Genomic DNA, 15,300 nt, shown 5'->3' on the forward strand with positions numbered 1-15,300 from the left:
ATTGGCACTGTGCTTGCACCAGCAGAGACTGAGCAACAAAGCTTTGCAATCACATGCAACAAATGTCAAGATGATCTCAATGTGTTTAGACGAAAATGACAATCCTCAGTCAGACTCCCCAGAAAGGAATGCAGCAACTCCAAGTTATTAATAAAAGGCTGTACAATCAGAAAGAGTTGATCATGTTAATATGCAATGTTCAGGAAAGGAGGCCTGAAGTGTGGAAGTAGTGTGACCACCTCTGGGCAGGAAGATCCAATTTAAAGTCCCATCTGCCATAGAGACATGTCATAACGTTGATTAAAAAATACTGGAACTATCATGCAGCACACAAGTATTATCCGTACCTTTGGGCCAGGTGGTTGATCTTTAACCCTTGGCTGACCAGGCATAAGCTATAGCGTGCCCAGACAGGTTGATTCAAAATAGTTCATTAAAGGCTTGTGGCATTTCAGCAGTGTCCCTGCCTCTGAGTTAGATGTTCTGTGTTTACTTCTCACCTACCAGAAAAGTACAACGTAACATTCCAAACAGGTTGATTTAAAAAAAAATTGGTTTTAACGTGCTGAAGTGGTTGATTTGTATTTTTTTTGGCAGTTGTAGGCTGTGGTGAAAAATAAAACTCGTCAGCAAACTAGAGAGAGTCTTTTCAGCCCAACAGCCAGTTATCATCAAGATACCTTGCCATCCCGCAATGGATTAATCCTTCAAGAAAATGAGAGCAGAGTGCATACTATACGGAAAGGTGTGTAATTATAATGTTCAGAGATAGCAAGAACTGCAGATGCTGGAGTCAGAGATAACACAGTGTGGAGCTGGAGGAACACAGCAGGCCAGGCAGCATCAGAGGAGCAAGAAGGTTGGGTTGGGACACTTTTTCAGAAAATTATATTGTTCTCATTTTTGGAATAAGAATTTGGACACTTTAAAATAAAAAAAATGGATAGAATTTAGTGCTCTGAAGGGTTGCTTTTTTCACAAATAAAAGATCAGAAATTCATTCTGGAATGGTGACCAAAGTGCCTCAGTTTCAAGAGGACATGTGACTGCAATCATGGGCTTTAGAGAACGCCTGAGTTTTCATGAAAAAAATGTTTATTCGTTTGGTTTTGTGGTAGGCAGTACAAACATATTAAGCCATTCATTCATTTTATTTTCCATCCAATTTGGAAACACCATAATTTTGACAAGAATCAAGAGTTAAGTTCAGAAGCAAGTTTTAATTTCCTCCCAGAGTAGATCTTAGTTCAGTCCAGTTCAAAGGAAATCAGTCTCTGCAGCAGCAGTGACTTTATTTTCTCTGTCTAGTTTGTGGTGTCTAATCCTGGAGAGTTTAGGAAAGAAATTTTCATGTTGTTAGAATTGAAAAAAATGTTTCAGTTATTGGACTTTTGAAAAGTTCATGCTATCAGACCCTGGAGAGGAATTGTAAAATTGTCTCTGCAATTCAAGAAAAAGCAACTGGAAAGAGTCAGCTGAGTAGAAACTTAGAGTTGAGATTGGTGTATAATTTCACTGAATTTCAGTCTTTGTAATGGATAATATTGGGAAACAAATAAAAGCAATGTTTTAATGTCTGTTTTAAGATCTTTCAGACTGTACTATGTAAACATACAGCTTGGTTTGTTTGCTTTCTCTTTTGTATTATAGACATATGCTTCATGGTTAAAAAATATCTGCAACCTTATCTGATTCTGTTTAAATGGCCAACCACCACATTAAATGACTAATGAAAAAATAAATAAAACCAAAATACTCCAGGTTCAAAATGTCTGAAACAAACTCAAAGAATGCTGACGTTCTGAAGAAGAATCATACTGAGCATGAACCGTTAACTCTGTTTCTCTCTCCACATTTGCTGCCAGACCTGCTGAGCTTCTCCAGCATTTTTTGTGGCTGTTTTAAAAAGAAAATACATACAATTTATCAAGCCACATTTCTTTCTAGTGTTCTTCCATTTTAATGCTGTGTTTTTGATTGACAAAACTGAGAGGTAACACGTTGGTGAGGAATAAGAGAGTGCCAAAGAAAGTGATTTTATGGTTAGGACGAGATAGAATGCATGAAGCAATTGATGGCTGTCCCGACGAACTGGACAACAGCTTTGGAGGAGAATAGTGCAATCAACAATGTCAAAGACTGCAACAGGGTGAGAAAGATGAGGAAAGAGAGGTCGCCTTTTTCACAGTCACACAATATTTAAGTTGGACATTTGGTAATAGGCATTTTGTGGCAGAAACCTCATCGAAGGGATTCAAGCATGGAACTCTGGGAAAGATATTTACAAATTTGCAAGCTGACAACCAAGATCAAGGACCTTGGAAACGAAAAGGAGAGAAGTGGTAATGTATGAGGAAGGGAGGAACTGGGCACCTTTCTTGAGGTAAGTGACAACAATGTCAATTAAAAGTGGGTTAAAATCTGAGGAAAGGAGCAATATCAGCTAATGTGAGAGATGTTGGGTAGCCAGCAATTAAGAGTGAATAGATTCAAGGGACCAACAAATTTGTCTTATAGATCAGTTTGAGGAGAGCATATTTGGAAGATAAGAAGGAAATTAGTGAAATATGTGAGTTCAGATATAGGGTAAGGGAATGGTTTTAGAGGAGGTTTGCCCAGCTGGATGAGGAAAGGTGAGGAGGGAGGAGAGGAAGTGGCAGAGGTAGGCAAATAAAGATCCGAATCTTCGTGAGAAAGAGCTCATGAGTTTGCTGCAATAACTTTTGGGCAAAAGAGGAAAAAAAGGTTTCAGAAGACAGCAGAACAAAGAAGCCAGGAGATTTCCTTACCACAAAGAAAGATTTTGCAATGGTAAGCTGTTTCCTAGACAAGAGCACAAGGTATTATTTAATGCCAGATCTGGCAGTGAATGCCTAAACCCATTTTATGTCAAATCCATTCAAATTGCATTTCTTGGACTTAAAGTCGTGGAGATGATCGCCTTAGCAGAACAGATAAAAACAGTAAGAAGGTAGTAATGGGTTTAACAGGTACTAGGACATGTAAAATCAAAGAGATGTGATTGTAGAGGGTCATGGTTGATTTGTGATAACTGGTAGGACAAAAGCTAAGTAGTTGGAATTTGGAAAGGGTTTTTGCAATTGAACTGGGAGTTAATGTTCCACAGATGGAGACAGAAAGAAGTAGCATTGGGAAGAAAAAGGGAAATGTGGTTAGGTATTGAAAGAAATTCTAATTGTATTCAGTCCTCTTATGTGCGGAGCTAAATGGTTCCCTGGAGGAAACAGGGTTCATGAGGGACTTTGCATCTGTGCTGTACAACTCTGTTAGCATTTTGGTGGAGGGGAGGCCAGTGCCCAGCAGTTTGAAAAGCTTGAACTCATGTCTGGTTTAGCTAAAGCTTACCATATAGACGTAAGCAGTATACAGATATGTATTCTGCAATGCTGACAGACCCAAAGCAAGAGCAAGTTCAAGCTCTTTAGCTTACCCACCCCACCATGAAGCAGATTCCCCTCAGTGTGATTGCAGCATGGGGAGGTGCTGTTTCCTCTTTTGAGCAGGATGTTTCTGACACCTTTGCTTTCCATGTATGCCCAGTCTCCTAGAGGGCATTGAAACCCATGATTACATGACCTGGGGCATAGCGCAAGCCTTTGTAATCATAACTGGCCTTAAAACAGGTCCCTTATGATCGAATTTTGTAAGAGAATTAGGTATAATTTCCAAGAAAAGGCGAATACCAAGGTTGAATCTGGGAACAGATCTACTATTTTTATAAGTAATTCATATTTTATAATGAACACAACTTCTCTGTCAATTCATGTTTAATTGATGTTGACATTGGTTTGATTGTTAAAGTTATAAAAAGTGAAATATTGCCTGCTGGTTTACTCATTTGGGTTGTTAGAATTTAGCTGTGTTGGTTTGTTGATCTCTATGCAATCACAATGATATGATTGAAGATGTCCTTTCCCAGGCTTTGTTCTCTCCCTCAACTGATGGTACACATTTCCTGAATTTTAACTCTGACAGAAATACTTCTATCGGTGTGTTCTCTGTTGCTACATGGAAATTCTTAAATTTGTTGACTCTCCCCACCATGTCTCCAACTTCAACTGTTGATTGATGCTGACACCACCACATCTACGTCAGGTTTACTTCGTGATGGGATGTGAGAATTTATGTCTGCTAATTCCACATTCACCACCAAGATATACATACACATTAATAATGACAGAACCATGTCCACTGATATATCTTTGTAGTCTAAATCCATTTAAACTCACACTGTAATACTGCTGGAGTTCATGAAATTTTCCACTGGAACTCTTCTTTTCGGTTTGATTTATAAACGCCTTCTCCACAAACTAGATAGAAATTCTTCTTTCTTCCATCTTGCTGTAGTGAATAATGACATGGATATCATCTTTACACCATTATCATGCCCTCCTGACTTTTAATCCACATCAGCATTATTCTACATCTCACCCCAAGTCGTGTCCCTCTAAACAGGTTGTTATTATCACTCAGTGTCAAGCTTCTCAGACTTGACCTCTCTGGTGCATTGACCATTCTCATGACCTGGTTCTGAGAAAGTTTAACGCTTTGCCTTCTTTCACTGATAGTGTTACACACCTTGATAGCCATAGAGTGTTTTTCTTCTTCTTCTTCTTCTGAGAAATAATTCCAAATTTTGATGCTTCTTTTCAAAACTATCAATTCATTGCAATTTCTCTTTACAATTCCATAATGTCTTTGAATATTACATGATCTTTGTTGTTTTATTTTTCACGATGATCATTCTCACTTTCTCTGTCCCTTTTTTATACTCTGTACCTGGACTGAGCTCGAATGACCTCATGCTCTGTGTCTTGTTCTGTTCTCAGCTAATGTTATTGTTGAACATGTCAGACCCCAAACTGAAAGCTAGCTTGATAGATTTGTTTTTATTACTTAACATGATATTCTTTCACTGAAACATAAGCATGCAATGCTGTAGATTTCTTTTTAACAATAGAACTAAAATTATTGCACAAAAGAAATGAAGACAAAATAGAAAAAACCAAGCTAGTTATGTATAACACACTTTCAAAACCTTCCAAACACATTGTCAAACAAAATTTCATCTCTCACTACAACATAACCTTCTATTACTCATAGCGTCATAGAAAGGTATAAGATGGAAGCAGACCCTTCAGTCCAACTCAACCATGCTGACCAGATATCTTAAATTAATCCAGTCCCATTTGTCAGCATTTGACCCATAGTTATCTAAACCCTTCCTATTCATATACCCATCCAGCTGTTTTTGAATATTGTAATTGTACCAGCCTCCACTACTTCCTCTGGCACCTCATTCCATGGACGTGCCAGTCTCTGCGTGAAAAGGTTGCCCCTTAGGCCTCTTTTAAATCTTTCCCCTCTCACCTCAACTCTATATCATCTAGTTCTGGATACTAACAGCCTGGGAAAAGACCTTAATTTTTCATCCTATCCATGCCTTTCATGATTTTAAATACCTCTATGAGGTTACCCCTCAGCCTCTGATGCTCTAAAGAAAATAGCCCCATCCTATTAATCTACTCCCTATAGCTCAAATGTTCCAACCCTGGCAATATGCTTGTAAATCTTTCTGAATCCTTTCAAATTTCACTACGTCCTGCCTACAGCAGAGAAACCAGAACTGAACTCGGCACTCCAAAAGTGGCCTAACTAATGTACTATACAGCTGCAACATGACCTCCCAGCTCCCATACTCAATGCACTGACCAATAAAGGCAAGTGTACCAAACAATTTCTTTACCATCCTGTCTACCTGCGACTCCAATTTCAAGGAAATATGAACCTGCACTGCAAGGTGTCTTTGTTCAGTAACACTCCTCAGGGCCTTAACATTAAGTGTATAAATCCTGCCTTGATTTGCCTTCCCAAAATGTAGCACCTCACATTTATCTAAATTAAACTCCATCTGCCACTCCTCGGCCCATTGGCCCATCTGATCAAAGCCCCATTGTACTTTGAGGTAAACATCTTTGCTGTCCACTACATCACCAATTTTGGTGCCGTGTGCAAACTTACGAACTATACCGGTTATGTTCACATCCATGTCATTTATATGAATGATGAGAAACGGTGGTCCCAACACTGATCCTTGTGGCACACCAGTAGTCTCAAATATCAGGGAGAGCATTCCCTTCTCTACTGCATCTATAGATCTACCTTAACTGGTTCTTTCAATTCCTGGTTTTCAGATTTTTATAGCCTCTTCCTTGTATATCCACACAACCGAGCTTAAACTTTTTTAGTTTCAAATAACACCAGTGGATTATTGAACCAACAACCTGTAGTCTGGAATTTCCAAATTCAAACCTTTACACTGAGGTAACGTATTTCCTAACTGTCTGAACTGACTCCTTTCTCTAGGAATAAATGTTCTTATGCCTGACCCCAGACAGGTTTTCTGTGAACTGATACTAAGAGCTTTCCATTCCATAGTATTCTCATCTGCACTTAAAATGTGTCATATTCTTTCCTGTGCTGTTTTGACCCTCGGAGGGGAATCTGGTCCAAGTGTATCAAAAGTATGGACAAAAATGGCACTAGTCAGAATTTCTATCTCCACAGAAACCATAAATAACGTAATCAAAGACAGAATAATATCAGAAGCAACATCACTGAAAATGTGATTCACTTGTATTGAGCAGTCAACGTAAGCTGTGTTTAGTTATCATTAATTTACAATTTTTAACTCCATTCCCCTTAAGTCAAAAATCACATAATTTACATTGTTAGCTGATGCTTTACTGCACAAAGTGATGCTTAATGTTCAAAAACAGACTGCAGTGTTACTTTTGTCTCTAACTCTTTAACACTGTTCTTTCAACTTGTAATATCTTATGGGAAATCATGTCAATTTACAAGGGATATTTTGCAGTTTTATCCCTAATTCTATAACAGAAACTCATTAACATAAAAGCTTTAATCTCACGCGGCAACACAACCCTCTCTGGGTTAACGCTTAAATGTAAGTAACAGCAAACCACATATACCTTAGTAGCTTGGAAGGATTCCCAGTTCTTCCCATAGTACAAGTTGAATTGCTGAGCAGTGTACCAGAGGGGTAGCATTATGGTTTTTTTTAGCATATCCCGAGGGTCTGGTGACCAAAAACGTCATTGCCTTCACCAGTTCATTCCATTAATACTGCCGCCCCAATTTCACTCAACTAGCACCCTCCTCCTCCGTGCCTGTCCTTTATAAAGAAGGAGAGGAATTACACTTGTTTAGCATTTTTCACAACCTCATATCCTAATTTTCTGAGAATTATACACTTTCTACAGTGTAGAAGAGGTCATTTGGCCCATCAAAATCAACATCAGTGCTTCGAAGGACATCCCACCCAGGCACACACCTTTGCTCTATCACCTTGACCCTGCATTTTCCATGGCTATCCCACCTAGCCTGCGCAGCGCTGGACACCCTGGGCAGTTTAACATGGCCAACCTGCCTAACTTGTACATCTTTGGGCAGTGGAAGGAAACCAGAGCACCAGGCGGAAACCCATGCAGACACGGGGAGAATGTGCAAACTCCGCACAGGCACTGGAATGCTTTTTGACATATAATCACTGTTGAATGTAGGAAACATTGTAGCTAATGTGTGTATTCCAAACTTCAAAAAATAGCAATGGTATAATGATCAGCTCAGCTCGTTTTTGTACAAAAACATAGCAAATTGGGTCAGGAGTAGGCTGTTTGGCCTTTCGAGCATGCACTGCCATTCAACATGATCATGGTTGATCATGCAATTTCAATATCCTACTCCTGCTTTCTCTCCATACCCTTTGATCCTTTTAGCCCCAAGTGCCACGTCCAACTCCCTCTTGAATATATCTAACCTTACGTTACTTATGGGATATGGGATTTCTTATTGACCAGGAAAACTCCCTTGTTCTACTTTGATTTAACCATTCATCTGTAAGGTAGCACTTCTTAGTGCAGTACAGCCTTGGTATTGCACTTCAGTATCAGCATGAATTCTGACGTTACGCCTCTCCAATTTGAACTCACAAGTCCAAGATGGGAGTGCTACCATCAATCAAGAATCCAGTGCATGTATCTTTTTTTTGACAAGCTTTTGAAAGTGTGGCAATTTTTTTCCCTTTAACTTTTGCAAATGGTTTCCAAATGTAGTTTTTTTTCTTAAAATCTCAGTATTGTATCGTGATCAGCAGCCTGCTGCTTTTTAATTTTGGCCTTTTGGGTTGGAGTTGCATGAGACTTACGTGCAAACGTTCGTGGTGTATTTGACAGCACTTATCAAATCTTCCCCTATGGCAGACAGGCTGTCTCAGGCTAGAATGGCCAAATGTTCCACATATTGTAATCAAACCATTTGTGTTCAATAATGAAGAAGCCAAAAAAGAAATCTGACAGCTGTGAAATAAAGTTAAAGTAGCCTGAAGCCTTTGGAGCATGTTGATCCAATTATGATGATCTGCTCATATCCTTGTGGTTTTTCAAAATCAATTATAATTTTTTAGCTCAAGGGATTTTTTTTTAGTTACAACAGAAAAAAAAAACTGCTCATATGCTGGAACAGCTGTAGACATTAGGACAAATGCATTGTTTTAAACAAAACGCCTGTAACTTTGTTTTTCATGATTTAGACATATGAAAAATGCCAAAAACTTAAATTTATAAATTTCTCCTCAGATTGCAAGGCGTTTTTAGTGAATGACAATTAGTGTCAAAGCCAGTCAGGAAATATCAGCATCAAAATAAAGGTAAAACATATTTATGTTTCAGATAAGGATGCTAAAGCCAAATCTAAATTCAAAATATTTTAGCTCGGTCGGTGAGATCTTTCAAGTTACTGATAAAACTTGAAAAATGAATCTCTTACAATTTCTTTTTAGCTATTTCAGAATTGTGTAAACTATTTTAATTATAAAATGTGGTCAAATTGAACTCTGATATTCCATGCTCAAATGTGTCTCTGTATTGAAGATTAAAGCAAAGTTAGGCTGAGTAGCTATCCATGGGACAGATGTAAAAAAAAATCATTTATTCAGCATCTTTTCATAACTATCAGTAACATCCCAAAGTTTGTCATACCTTCACAAGGAATTAAATATTTAAAAGGCCTGATGTTGAAAGTAACCAGCCAACTTATACAGAGTTAGGGTCCAGCAATGAGAGATGAGACATGATAGTTTTGTTATTGGTGAGGCTGGTTGCAGGAAAAGTGTTTGCCACAGCATAGGAAGTATTCTCTCCTAGTCAGCCAGCATCATAGGAAGCTTAATATGCATTCTAATAGGCAACCATGGCATTATTTTTACTCAGCATTGTTATGGACCTGACCAAACCCACTCAAAATATTTTTAGAAGCTAGCCTAATAAAGGTAGATGTGAACTGCATGTTCCAGATGTGATATAACTGGTCAAACTACTTGATTTTAAGCAGAACAAAATTTATTTAAGCACTATAGTTAAAATACAAACATAAGGAAGAATTCAGAATAGCTTAGCTATTGGAAAACTTAACTAAATAATAGATACAGCACTTGTACTAATTAATTATCCCAGTATAGTGACATCCCATCAATATGCCCTTTGGCAACAGTTAAATTCAGACTCAGATTCTAATATGCAGTTCTGCAATCCAGGAGGAAACAGCATAAAGAGAGATTGCAGAGAAAATAGCAGCTAGGGATCATTTACTGAAGCTTCCAACTCTTCCGGAACCCCAAACAGCTTCTGTTGCTATATCTAAAGAAAACTAGGAAGCCTGGTCTGTAGGAGCTACCCGCTCCCCTTCCATTGCCGCAACTATTTTAACAAACTTAAGGGCCTCCTAAGTTATTTACTTAAGCTGTTTTCGGTGGGCAATTCTATATCTCTGTCTTTATAACCTCCCTTCAAAAAAAATAAAGACAGACTAACTTTTTAAAGTGACAACATCATCACCGTATTCATTATAATGATAAGAGCATCATGGGTAAGTACAGAATTTACTGTTGAGCTTTACGAGGTGATAGTCTGACCTGTTGCACAATTGATTAGTTCCACAGTAGTATTAGGAAGTGAATTCTAGAATTCTTCTTTATCCATTCACGGGATGAGGGCATCACTGGCCAGGCCAGCATTTAATGCCCATCCTGAATTGCTTTGAGGGCAGCTGTGTGTCAACCACATTGCTGTGGGTCTAAAATCATACATAGGCCAGACCAGGTAAGGATGGCAGCTTACTTCCCTAAAGGGCATTTAGTGAACCAGCTGGGATTTCCCCCAACAATCGGCAATGGATTCATAGCCATTATTAGACTCTTAATTCCAGTTACTTATTGAATTCAAATTCCACCAACTGCCATGGCAGGATTTGAGCCCTGGTCTCCAGAACATGACCTGAGTCTCTGGATTAACAATCCATCAACAATTCCACTAGGCCATGGCCTCCCCACCAATCTTGACCCAGCAGTAATGAGGGAATGCAATATAATTTTGATTTATGTTCTTTAAACATCACAATCTTACCTGTACAATGCCACTTTTAACAAGTTAACATTTTTAAAAGAAATAAATAGCATATTGTTGTAAACCACATGTTCTCTAATGAATTATAAAATGCTGCTTTGATTTTGGATCAATTGTTATATTTGTGAACTTTATGACTGTTTCAGGTAATACATAACCCACGTGAAATACAAACAGGAGAAATGTTTACACACAAAGAATTACTTCCTTTTTCATCCCAGTCAGCCCATGCCCTTTCACAGGGACAGTTTGAATTTGCCAGCGACTACACTTCATGTTATCTCTAGGCACAGTCTTGCATTTTTGGTGGATTATTTGACACAGAAGAGAAAGTTTCATGAAACAAGTCGGATCAACTTGATGAAGGGTTTTTGGCCCCAAACAATGACTTTCCTGCTCTTCGAATGCTGTCTGAACAGCTGTGCTTTTCCAACCCTATGTTTATCAATCAACTCACACATGTAAAGCATTGTGGTTTATAGATTTTGTCTCTCCTTTATACAATGAAGAAACTGAGGACAGTTATGACACAATTCAGTCAATTCAATACAAGCTAACAACTATATCTGTCTGGGATCTTTATGGTTGAACCTACCATTCCTGAAATAAATAATCACACATCCTTTTCTTCTGCTACAAACTTTGGCACACAAACTTTTACAAAGTTAAATGTGATCCTCACATGCATTCCTCATTACCCCTCTCCCTGTTCTCCATGTTATGTTGAAAAACCCACAACACTTTTTGAAGACCTTTCAAAGCGAGCTAATTTGTACCTTTTTACCTTTGTGATAACTTAGCATGCCAATATGAAAACAAGCCAGGAGGTGAGAGCAAGAACTTCATTAATATTTATTTGATAGTGCAAAAATGGTATCTTGAGCTTCCGAATAAAAATAATGCAGTGCCTCAGGGCACAGGGAAGTCTAGTGCTGGGCCCAACTCTCTGTCAACAAATGAAATTCTGCTGCTCAAAATTGAATTTAAAAAGGTGATGTTTGTGCTCTGACTGTTCATTGGCAATAACATTTATAATTGATTGTATTATATTGCTGCTGAGGTTGCATGAATATGCATTGTCCCTTTTATGCCATGCTTTCTCTCCATGTCCCTTGGAATTTCTGTGTTTGAGGGCAGGAACAAAGGATGATGGAAATGAACTAACTTGCATGTTATATATCGCCAGTCTTCTCCTGTTTAAGAAGGGGGATTGACAACTTAGCAATCAAAAGGTCGTCAATTTTAAGAATTTCTACATCCATTCCCCCTATAAAATTATTTGAGTTACTTCACACATATGATTCATTTTAATGCATTGTCTTATTAGGAATTTGGAGGGCACAAAAACATTTTGAAACATTTAAATGTATATAAAGCTGTGATTTTGAAGAAAACTGCAATGGAAAATTGGTTTAAATTCACCTTAATCAGTTAATGTCTCTGCATAATTGGATTTTGGTAATATCTTTTCTTTCCCAAGCCTTCACTGAGTTTGTGATGGAATGTTCTTTTCAACCACAGTCACAGAAGCATCAACATTCAAGTGAAGGAGTACAGATTTGTATGACCTGATGATAATCTGAAGAAAAAAACTCAAATCACACCTTAGTAGTTACGAAAACTTCCAGGATGCAGGGTGACATAGATTGGGACCTGCTTATTGATGGACACATGACTTTTAGCAATGACAGGGAAGTGGGATGAGGGGTCGGTTGCTCCGTTAATTAGTGCTGGTATTAAAAAATTTGCAAAAGCTAGCATAGTCAAGAAAAAAGATGTAGAAGAGATAATGGGAACTGCAGATGCTGGAGAAGCCGAGATAACAAAGTGTGGAGATAATGGGAACTGCAGATGCTGGAGATTCCAAGATAATAAAATGTGAGGCTGGATGAACACAGCAGGCCAAGCAGCATCTCAGGAGCACAAAAGCTGACGTTTAGCTAGAGATGAGAAATGATAAAGGCAAAGAGTAACTTTTGGGAGTGGTATACAAGCCCTTTACATGGGAGAATGGAGCATAAAGAAAGAAATGAGAGTTTGGCAGAAAGGTAATGTCATAACATGGGGAATTCTAAATACATGAAGCTGAAAAAATGCACCTCACTGAGGGTTCACAGAATGTTAGTGGGATAAACTTTCAGAATAGCGAGCTCCAGAGTCAATTAGAGAGTAAACCTGATATTATGCAATTCATCTTAATTATTACCCTCATATTGAAGACACCCCTTAATAGCAGCACTCACAACATGAGCAAATTTTACATTTATTCAGAAGGAGAGAAGATTGGATCCAAGATTAACATTTTAAATTCAAGCAACAGCAATTATGAGGGCATGAGAGCAAAGCTAGCTAAAGTGAACAGGCAAATTAAGTTAAGGAATAATCCAATAGAAATGCCATGGTGGAGAGTAAAATGAAAATTTCAGAGCACACAGATGGATACCTTCCAGCGAGAAAGGAAAAAAATTCCAAAAGGAGGACCCACCATGACATGTAACTGAAAAGGTGAAAGATAGGATTGCGTTTAAAGAGAAAACATGTAATTGGCCTAAGATGGGTGTCAGTTCAAAAACTTTAGACAGAATACAAAAATAAAACTAAAATATTAATAAGGCAGAAAGCATTAGATTATGACAGAAAGGAAGAGATATAACAAAGAAAAGAGTTAATGATATAAGTGTGATGCTATAGAAAGTGAATTAATGAGGGAAAATAAGGGGTAGCAGTTGAATTGAATAGTTACTTTACATCAATGGATAGAGGACATAAGTAATATCTCAGAAATACCTGTAAATCAGAAAATAGACAGGAGTAGCACAAGAAAATGACAATCCTTAAGGAAGTGGTACTGAGCAAATTGTTAGAGCTGCAGACTGACAAATCTCCAGGCCCTATTCAATTTCATTTTAGGGTTTTACAAGAAGTAGCTACTGGAATCAATGTTGCATTGGTTTTTATTTCCGCAGAGATGGTTTCTTCACATTAGATAAAAGTGAATGTAACTTCTTTATTCAGAAAGGGATGGAGGCAGAAAACTGACCAGTTACATTAACACTTGTCATTGGGAAGATGTTGGCATATGGTACTAACAATGTGATAAGAGGGCATGTAGAAAAACTCAAGGTAATGAGGCAAATTCAACATGGGTCTGTGAAAAGGAAATTTTATTTAAACAACTTACTGGGGTTCTTTGAAGAACTAACCTCTGCTAGGCCCGCTTTTGCTTGTCATTTATACAAATGATTCAGATGAAAATATAGAAGGCGTGGTTAGTAAGTTTGCAAATGACATTAACATTGTTGGTTGGGTGGACAGTGAAAAAGGTTATCTAAGATTACAAAGTGATCTTGATCAGTTTGGATGAAGGGCTAAAGAGTAACAGATGGAGTTAAACTTGCATAAATGCAGCCCCTTGCATTTTGGTTTTGCATTTTGGTAGAACAAACAGAAGCAGGACTCATACAATTAAAAGTAGGGCCTTGGAACATGTTCAGAACATGAAGTCTTAGGGTCTCAGTTACATAATTCTTTGAAGTTTGTGTCACAGATAGTTAGGGTGGTTTAGAAGGCATTAAGCATAATTGCCTTCATTCATCCAGCATAGGAGTTGGGATGCTATGTTAACCTTGTACAAGATGTTGGTGTAGCTTCTTCTGGAGTACTCAATCCATTTCTAATCAGCTGGTTATAGGAAGAATATTACTAAACTAGAGAAGGTTCAGAAGAGATTTACTGGGATGTCACCAGGAATGGAGGGGGCGGGGTTGTTGAGTTATGGGGAGAGGCTTGATAGCCTGGCACTTCTTTTTGCTGGAGAATAGGAGGTTGAGGGGTGGCCTTATAGGAGCTTAGAAAATTATGAGGGGTATAGATAAGGTGAATAGCAGGTATCTTTTCCCTTGGGTGGGGGATTTCAAGACAAAGAGGCATATTTTAAGATGAGAGGAGAAAGATGTAAAAAAAAAGACGTGGTGGGGAAATGTTTTATGCAGACAGTGGTTCATGTGTAGAATTAATTTCCAGAAGAAGTGATGGATATGGGTACAGTGACAACATTTAACAGACATTTAGCTAAGCAGGTGAATAAGAAATGTTTGCAGGGATATGGGCCAAGCGCAGGCAGGGACTAGTTTAATTTGGGATTATAGTTGGTATGGACTGGTTAGACCGACAGAGTCTGTTTCTGTGCTGTATGTCTCTGACTCTATGTACAGATTCTGTAGATGAAGGCAAATGGGCGAGTGTGTTGTAATTAAAGTTCCAGAAGGATTTAATAATGTGCCACATCAAAAATTATTGCAAAAACTAAAAACTCATGGTAGCATGACATGGATAGGAAATGGACTAGCCAATGGGAAGCAGAAAGTAGGAATAAATGGATTGTCAAGGTACAAAGATTCACTCGGATCCATTTATAGGTTAGCTGAGAGGATGGTGATTGTTAAATTTCATGATTGATACAAACATAGGTAGGTTGATAAGTTTTGGAAGAGGCCTCCAGAATATATGTGAGTGGGCAAAAAACATGGCAAATGGAGTACAATATGGACAAGCACAGAATAAGCAATTTTGTTAGGAAGGATAAAACAGAAGCATATTGTCATATTGTGTAAATGGTGAGAGATTTCGGCACTATGAGAAAGGCCCTGATGTCATCGTGCATAAATTGTAAAACTATAGTACACAGGTACAGGAAGTAATGGCAGAGCTCCTAGAAATTATAATTTATTGCCAGATAAGGAGGTTATGTTGCTTTCTTACAGGGCACTGATGAGACCCCATCTGGAGTGATGTGCAC

This window comes from Stegostoma tigrinum, chromosome 15 (genome assembly GCF_030684315.1).
Source record: "Stegostoma tigrinum isolate sSteTig4 chromosome 15, sSteTig4.hap1, whole genome shotgun sequence".
NCBI classification, from domain to species: Eukaryota; Metazoa; Chordata; class Chondrichthyes; order Orectolobiformes; family Stegostomatidae; genus Stegostoma; species Stegostoma tigrinum.